Source organism: Muntiacus reevesi, unplaced genomic scaffold (assembly GCF_963930625.1).
Source record: "Muntiacus reevesi unplaced genomic scaffold, mMunRee1.1 SCAFFOLD_102, whole genome shotgun sequence".
In the NCBI taxonomy this organism is placed as follows: Eukaryota; Metazoa; Chordata; class Mammalia; order Artiodactyla; family Cervidae; genus Muntiacus; species Muntiacus reevesi.
The window spans coordinates 24,508-32,676 of record NW_027077960.1 but is presented as its reverse complement, the minus strand read 5'-3'; positions in this window follow the sequence as shown (position 1 = coordinate 32,676).

Below are 8,169 nucleotides of genomic sequence, written 5' to 3'. Positions count from 1 at the left end.
TGAGTGATGACAGTATATTGCACAGCTAGGTCATTTCCAAATAAATTAAGCTTAGTGTTTCACAGGACACCCGGACATGAATGCAGAGACCAGCACGGATGCATGGACACCAACCATGTTAACGGGACAACCAATGGGAAATTATTGTCTGACTCAGGAGAGAGAAAGAAACCCGAACAGATGGAAAACATGAACAGAAACACAAACTTTGCAACTCACACCCCAATTCAATTACCGAAAAATACAACAACACTATAACCAGTTTAGAAAACAATAGACCTCTCCATGACCTTTGGTACAGTGAGGAGTTCTTACACACAACAAAAAAAGCCACCTTTTCCAAATCGAGAATATGTTAGTTCACACATTGACTTTTACATTGAAATGTGCAACAAATAAACTTAAAATCATTGACTCACTACATACGCATGGAAGTATTTTAAACATAAAATATGTTCTATAGTATTCAGGAAGCACTTGACACATCTGTAACTGTATCAGACCCCAAACTGGAACTTAATGGAAGAGTCAGGATAGTCTAAAAATGAATCCCTAACTAAAAGGAATACACAGGATTACGTAGATCAAAAAGGTTAAAGAAGAGAAACTAGAAATCAGTCAATAAATGTTTTAGGGGTTAGCCTAGTGTGACTAGCCTCTGCGTTACTTTTTAAATTTTTCATGTTTGCATCTTCCAAATTTTCCATGCTGAGTATAATACTTTCATATCAGTTTCGAGATCAGTCTCACACTAAAGACAGTAAGAGCGGAATAAGAAATAAGAAATGCTTGGGGTGGGGGGAAGAAATTCTTGAACTAAAGGTGGTACTGATGAATTTATTTGCAGGGCAGCCAAGGAGTCACAGATGTAGAGAACAGATTTATGGACACTGGCAGGTGTGAGGAAGAAGAGGGTGAGATGAATGCAGAGGAACATGGAAACATAGTACCATACGTTAAAAGAGATGCCAATGCAATTTGCTGTATGACTCAGGGGACTCAAACAGGGGCTCTGCAACAAGCTAGAGGGGTGGAACGGAGAGGAGGAGATGGGAGAGTGGTTCAGGAGGGAGGAGATATATGTACACCTGTGGCTCATTCACGTTGATGTTTGGCAACAAAATTCTGTAAAGCAACTATCCTTCAATTGAAAGAAAAAGTTATGTTTGGACTTACCAAACAAGGTCTTGTGTACTTCTAGCATGGCCTTCTGTTTCGTGCTGCCATCCTTAATTCATTCTTCCATATCATTAAACAGACTAGTCAAGTTTTTGCCAAAAACATCTTGAGCTCCTGCATCATGCTGATCAACTGCCTTCTCTCGATCCAGTATAGAATGGAGACCAAAGAAAACTTTTGTCGTTTCTTCAAGTGATTGAAGCCACTCTATGTGATTTTAAAAAATAAATGTGGATAAGACGGATATGACCAAAGCAATCTAATGACAATATCTGTGCTTCATTAAAGATCTGCAGAGAACTAGTAAATTTTTTGTTTCGTATCAGAAGAATTTTTTAAATCCACACCAACATTTCTTTCGCGTCCGCTAGCCATCTAGACAAGGAAAACTGATTTTACCAATCAATGTCCCTAGTTCTGCCCCCTCACCGTTTTTTACCCAATATGTGTTACTCAGGCAGGAGACCCTGGTTCAATTCCTGGGTCAGGAAGATCTGCTGGAGAAGGGATAGGCTACCCACTCCAGTATTAGTGGGCTTCCCTTGTGGCTCAGTTGGTAAAGAATCATTCCTCTGTACCAAGAGTAGCTCAACTCCTCTCAAAGCAAATACAGGATGGTAGTAACTATGCAGAACAAAGCTGATTCTGTATATTTATAGTACTCACTCATGAGCTTGACAGAGGTCCTAGATCTGTTACCACATTTTTTTTTTAAGTGATATCTGCATGTGCAGGTGAAAGTGGCTCAGTTCGTGCCTGACACTTTGCAGCCCCAAGGACTATACAGTCCATGGAATTCTCTAGGCCAGAATACTGGAGTGGGTAACCTATCCTTTCTCCAGCGGATCTTCCCGACCCAGGACTCAAAGCGGGGTCTCCTGCGTTGCAGGCAGATTCTTTAGCAGCTGAGCTAGTAGGGCTTCACCGGTGGCTCAGTTGCTAAAGAATATCTGCATAATTTTCTATCGATTTGGAATTAGCAATCTGTCTGTTAGCAGGGCCGGTCATAAGCAGCTTCTGTGAGAAAACAGAAGCATGTCTGCCTGACTTGCTTCTCTGGGGAGCTTTCACTGTTCTTGCGCTAGTGCACATGGCAAGTTTCTAAGTGAGAAAGTAATGGCTACTATCACAGCTGGCGACTGAGGTCCTTAATGGCAGAGGCAATCCCAGCTCTGCCAAGCAGTAGACATCACGAAATCAGCTATTGTCATTCTAGCCAAGTTCCGTGAATTTGTGGTGTTATTTGCTGTGTTCTTCAAGAAGATGCCTTCGCCCTGCCAGTAAGACATATTTCCATAACATACAGCCATGCACTCAATCGATGTGCATCATCCAGTAAAGCCCAGCCCCGATGTCTTAGAGGAGCCTCTCTGCCCATTGTCATAAACCAGTCTAATTTTGTGTGAGACCGTGAAAACTCAGTGTCTTTATTACGCTTGTGCTTCTAATGGGAGGTCTGAGAAGGCACTTCTGAAGGTTTATTCCTACCAGTCGTTGTCATATTTATCGAGTCTTTATTTTATATTTTTTTCTTATTTTTTACTTCTACCAGTTTCTTGCTACCAGCCCGTCTCCCTCCACCCTCGTGCACACACGGTCAGTCATGGAATCCCGTGGACTTCAGCCCACCAGACTCCTCTGCCCATGGAGTTTTCCAGGCAAGAATACTGGAGTGGGTTGCCATTTCCTTCTCCATGTGTGGAGCCTTTAAAGATTCCATCAGTGAGGTGTTGCTTCACCACTTGTACATGCCCTTCCTCCCTAAGTGCAGTAGAAGTCATCCCCACTTCCCAACATGTCTGTCTTCCGTCCTCTGGAGTATGTATTGCTTGAGCTCACAACAGCGTCAGGATATTCTAGAAACCCTTATGATTGCAGTCTCTTCGGGAGGTTACAAGTGCTTCAAACCTCAGAATTTTACAAAGCACTTTTTACGACCTCAGCTGAAAGGGAAGTCAACACTCAGTGACAGTCACAGGCTTCCATGGTCTGGACTCGATTATGGGCTGTGCTTTCATAATCATCGTGTTTCAGATACCAACTAAGATGTCACTGAGAAATTTTTTTCTTTCTCATCATTGTATCTTTCATGTTTATTTAGATATATTATGGGTTTTCCTATATATCTTCCCTTAGGGATGAGGGTCTGAAGTCAGTAGAAGTTACTACAACTGATTACCAGAAAATAAACAACACTATAACCATTTTAGAAAAACAGTAGACCTCTTCATGACCTTTGGTCGGGTGAGGAGTTCAAACACACACCAAGAAAAAAGCCAACTTTTCCAAGTCGTGAATATGTTAGTTCACACATTGACTTTTATATTGAAATGTGTAACAAATAAACTTAAAATCATTGACTCACTACATAAGCATGGAAGTATTTTAAACATAAAATATGTTCTATAGTATTCAGGAAGCACTTGGCACATCTGTAAGTGTATCAGACCCAAAACTGGAACGTAGTGGAAGAGTCAGGATAGTCTAAAAATGAATCCCTAACTAAAAGGAACACACAGGATTACTCAAGATAAAAAAGGTTAAAGAAGAGAAGCTAGAAATCAGTCAATAAATGTCTTAGGGGTTAGCTTAGAGTGACTAGCCTCTGCGTGAATCTTTAAATTTTTCATGTTTGCAGCTTCCAAATTTTCCATGGTGAGAATAATACTTTTGCCTCCAAACCAGAGTGACTTGCGGACAAAAAGGTAGAAGTCGATAATTTTCGTTGCCTATGTCTGAATATTTACAGTCAGAGGTAGAAAAGGAGGAGTCTGTCCCTTGTCTAGATGATGTCAATCCCCAGGTGTGGGATGTCTCCAGCCCTGGTTTAGCCATAAATGTTCCACCAGTAAAGATTTCTCTGAGACCAAATGCTCCCTAGCCATGGAAAAGACAATATCCCTTAAAACCAGAAGCTCTTGAGGGTCTTAGACCATTAGTTAACAAATACCGAGATACTGGAACTCGAATCAGCTGTGAGTCCCCCTGCAACACCCCAATCTTGCCCGTTCAAAAACCAGATGGATCTTACCGATTCGTCCAGGATCTAAGAGCTGTTAATGAAGCTGTGGTTCCCATCCACCCCATAGTCCCAAACCCATTTACCCTCCTATCCCAAGTCCCAGGAAATGCCAAGTACTTCTCAGTCTTGGACCTTCAAGCTGCTTTCTTTTGCATGCCTCTCCATCCTGAATCCCAAAAACTCTTTGCTTTTGAGTGGCGGGACTTGGAAACAAGAGAGACCATACAACTCTCGACTGGACTCGACTACCCCAAGGGTTTAGGGACAGCCCTCATATCTTCGGGACTTCCTCGGGGAGAGAAATAAGGGAATTAACTTTAACAAACAGTAGTCTAATACAGTATGTGGATGACTTGCTCATAGCTAGGCCAGATTAAACCAGCTCTCAAATGGACACTATTTAAAACGCTAACTTTCCTGTATGAAAAGGGTTATCGAGTATCCCCCAAGTAGGCTCAGATTAGCTTAACCCAAGTAAAATAGGTTGGATTTATAATTACGCAGAGAAAAAGAATGCCTGACCCCGAGGGGAGATCCCTCATCTTAAATACCCCGTAGCCCCAAACAAAACAACAGCTTAGGGGATTTTTAGGAAGGACCGGGTTTTGCAGGATCTGGATTCCTAATTATGGCAATCTGGCCAGACCCCTATATGAAAATTTAAGGGGGAAAGAGGAAGAGCCACTCGACTGGCATGAGACCTGCAAGGTGGCCTTTAATGCCCTAAAAGAGTCCATCACTACAGCCCCAGCTTTAGGCCTCCCCAACCTGGAGAAGCCTTTTAGACTCTATGTTTCTGGAAGGACAGGAACTGCTCTTGGGGTGTTAGGGCATATGATGTGGCCCGTATTGCAACCTGTGGCTTATCTCTCAAAATAACTAGATGAGGTGGCCAGAGGGTGGCCCACTAGCCTCCGGGCAGTAGCAGCCACCGCTCTTATGGTTAAGGAGGCATCTAAGCTGACCCTGGGTCAGCCCACCACAGTGTATATGCCTCACCGGGTGCAAGCACTCTTGGAAACGAAAGGGGACAGTTGGATGACAGGGGGAAGCATCACCCAATACCAAGCCCTCCTCCTTGACACTCCAGAAATAAAGTTGAGGGTCTGCCAGACATTAAATCCAGCAACCTTACTGCCAGATCCCCCTACCTCCCCTCTGGATCACCAATGCATACAAATCACAGACGAGTTATACTCTTCTCGCCGGAACCTATCAGAGACACCTTTATCTGACCCAGAGGAAAACTGGCACACAGATGGCAGCAGTTTTGTAGAAAAGGGAGAGAGGAAAGCAGGATATGCTGTAGCGAGCCTCGAAGAAACTAAGGAAAGTGGGTCTCTTCCCCCAGACACCTCAGCCCAGAAAGCTCAACTTTTTGACCTGACAAGAGCTTTGGAGTTAGGAGAAGGAAAGAGGATTAACGTGTGTATGGACTCTAAGTATGCTTTCCTCATTCTGCATGCCCATTCAGCAATTTGGAAAGAAAGAGGGATGCTCAGTGCCCGAAGCTCTGCTATTAAACACAAAGAGCTCATTCTCAGGCTCCTGGAGGCAGTCAAACTTCCTGCAAAATTAGCTGTCATCCACTGCAAGAGTCACCAAAAGGGGCAAGAAAAAGAGGCTCAGGGAAATAGGAAAGCTGATCAAGAGGCAGGACGAGCTGCCGGGGAAGCTACCTCTGCCACTGCTATCTGCCCCCTTTTCCCCAATGAAACCCTGACTCCAGATTTTACCCCAGGGGGACATTCCCTAAATGCTGAGCGGGGCTGGGAATTTGGGTCACATGGGTGGTTTCAGCCTGATCAGGCCCAAATAATACTCGCTGATTCTCAGGTTTAAAACATTACTAACTCCTTAAATAAGAGCGCCCATTTTGGAAAAGATAATCTAGAAATCTTGCTTAAGCCTATTCTCTACCATCCCCAGTTAGCTAAGGTTGTTAAACAGGTCACACAAAATTGTAACACCTGTCTAAAAAATAACCCAAAAACCAGACCTCCTCTAATTACACCTGTCCAACATCGGGGATCATACCCAGGAACGGACTGGCAAGTAGAATTTACAGCCATGCCCAAGACCCAAGGGTTTTCTTACTTGCTAGTCTTTATTGACACATACACAGGATGGATCGAAGCGTTCCCTACTGAGACTGAGAGAGCTACAGAAGTATGTAAAGCTCTGCTGAAGGAGATAGTGCCTAGGTTTGGGCTGCCTCGGTCACTTCAGAGTGACTACGGGCCCTCACTTACAGCCACGATACCACAGAACCTAGCCACATGCTTAGGCATAAAATACCAGCTCCGCTCATCCTGGAGGCCTCAAGCATCAGGAAAGGTAGAGAGAGCCAACCAGACTCTTAAAAGGGGTCTGGCTAAGCTATGTCAGAAACACATAATAAGTGGACACATATGCTGCCCATAGCCCTCATGAGGCTACGGACATCCCCCAAACGGCCACTATTGTTAAGTCCTTATGAAATGATGTATGGACGACCATTCTTAACTTCTGATTTGTTTTTTGACGAGGATGCCAACACACTCTTAAAACATATAATTGACCTGGGAAGGTTTCAGCAAGAACTCCAACGGTATGGAGAACAAACCACAGGAAGACTTGAAAAATCCCCAGGTAAAGCCAGGGGATCAAGTATCAGTAAAGACCTGGCAAGAAAAAGGGAGTCCAAACCAGCTGTCTGAGAAATGGACAGGGCCATATCAGGTTGTTCTAGTGACTTCAACTGCTGTAAAAGTGAAGGGTCTATCTGCCTGGGTCCACAATTCTAGAATAAAACCCTATGGCCTACAGGAGGGGGAGACAGAAACTGAGACTCCAAAGCCAGAGGACAGCTATTCCTGTGAACCTGTTGAAGATCTCAGGCTCTTGTTCAAGCAGAACCCCATCAATCCTGCCTCAGATAAGTAAAATGCATCATATGATGTTCTTCCTCTTTCTAATCATATCTCCCTGTATGGCTATTGATCTCTCCCTAAACGAGGCATGTTCACTTGCAAACCACACTGCTTCTCAACTCAACCTAACCAGCCCAGGCTGCATCTGCATTAATGACAAATGTTGGGGGTATATCCAACCCATCCCAGGGTATCACTATAAAAGGCCCACCCTTCCAGCCGAGCTATGGGCTGTTACTCAGCGCCCCCATGTGGTCGTAATATGGCCTTTTGGGGAAAGGGGGAAAAAAACTACATGTCTTGGTACCAGCAACAACTGTCTCTATTTACCCCCTGGATGACATCTGCAATCTCACCTGAGCCCTTATTTTCTCTCATGACTAACATCCCCCAAGTGACCTTCCCTATCTCTCTAAAAAGCCACTCCCTAACAGGGGTGTCAGTGAGAAATCTAGACGACTCACAATGTGGGGTGACCGTCACTGTTGAAACTGATGGGACAAACCGGGTCAGGCCCTGCAGCTGGGAGACCAGCCGACGCCACCCCCGGCCAGGACGAGCCTGGCCCGGCCCGGGGCGCTTCCCGGACCCCGAGAGGCCTGGCGAGGCTGCGGGAGCTCTGGCGGGGGTTGGGGAGGGGGGTGGCTTGAGCGGGGAGGACGTCTCGGTGCCCCCCCACCTCCCGCCCCCCACCATCCCGTTTGCTGCTCAGGGTCACGTGGCTCCGGTCGTGCGGGTCGTCGGCAAGGGGCCGCGGTCCCCGGAGCATCCTGTGGGCTTAGGGGCAGCCCAGCCGGGGCCCCAGGCGCCCATCCTGCTGGCTGTGCAAACCCCCTGGAGTGCCTCAGCCCCGCCCTGTCCCCAAACCGAGGCCCGCCCTGCCCCCACGCCACGGGCCCAGCACAGGACCTTCCTGCGAGAGCGGACGAGTGACAGCCAGGCACACGGACAGGCACTCGCACGCACGCACGCCAGGTGAGACAAAGGCAGAAAGAGTCGAGGGTTCAGAGAGAGACTGCAAGATAGCGTGTGGGCAGTGGGGGCCTCGGGCAGGAT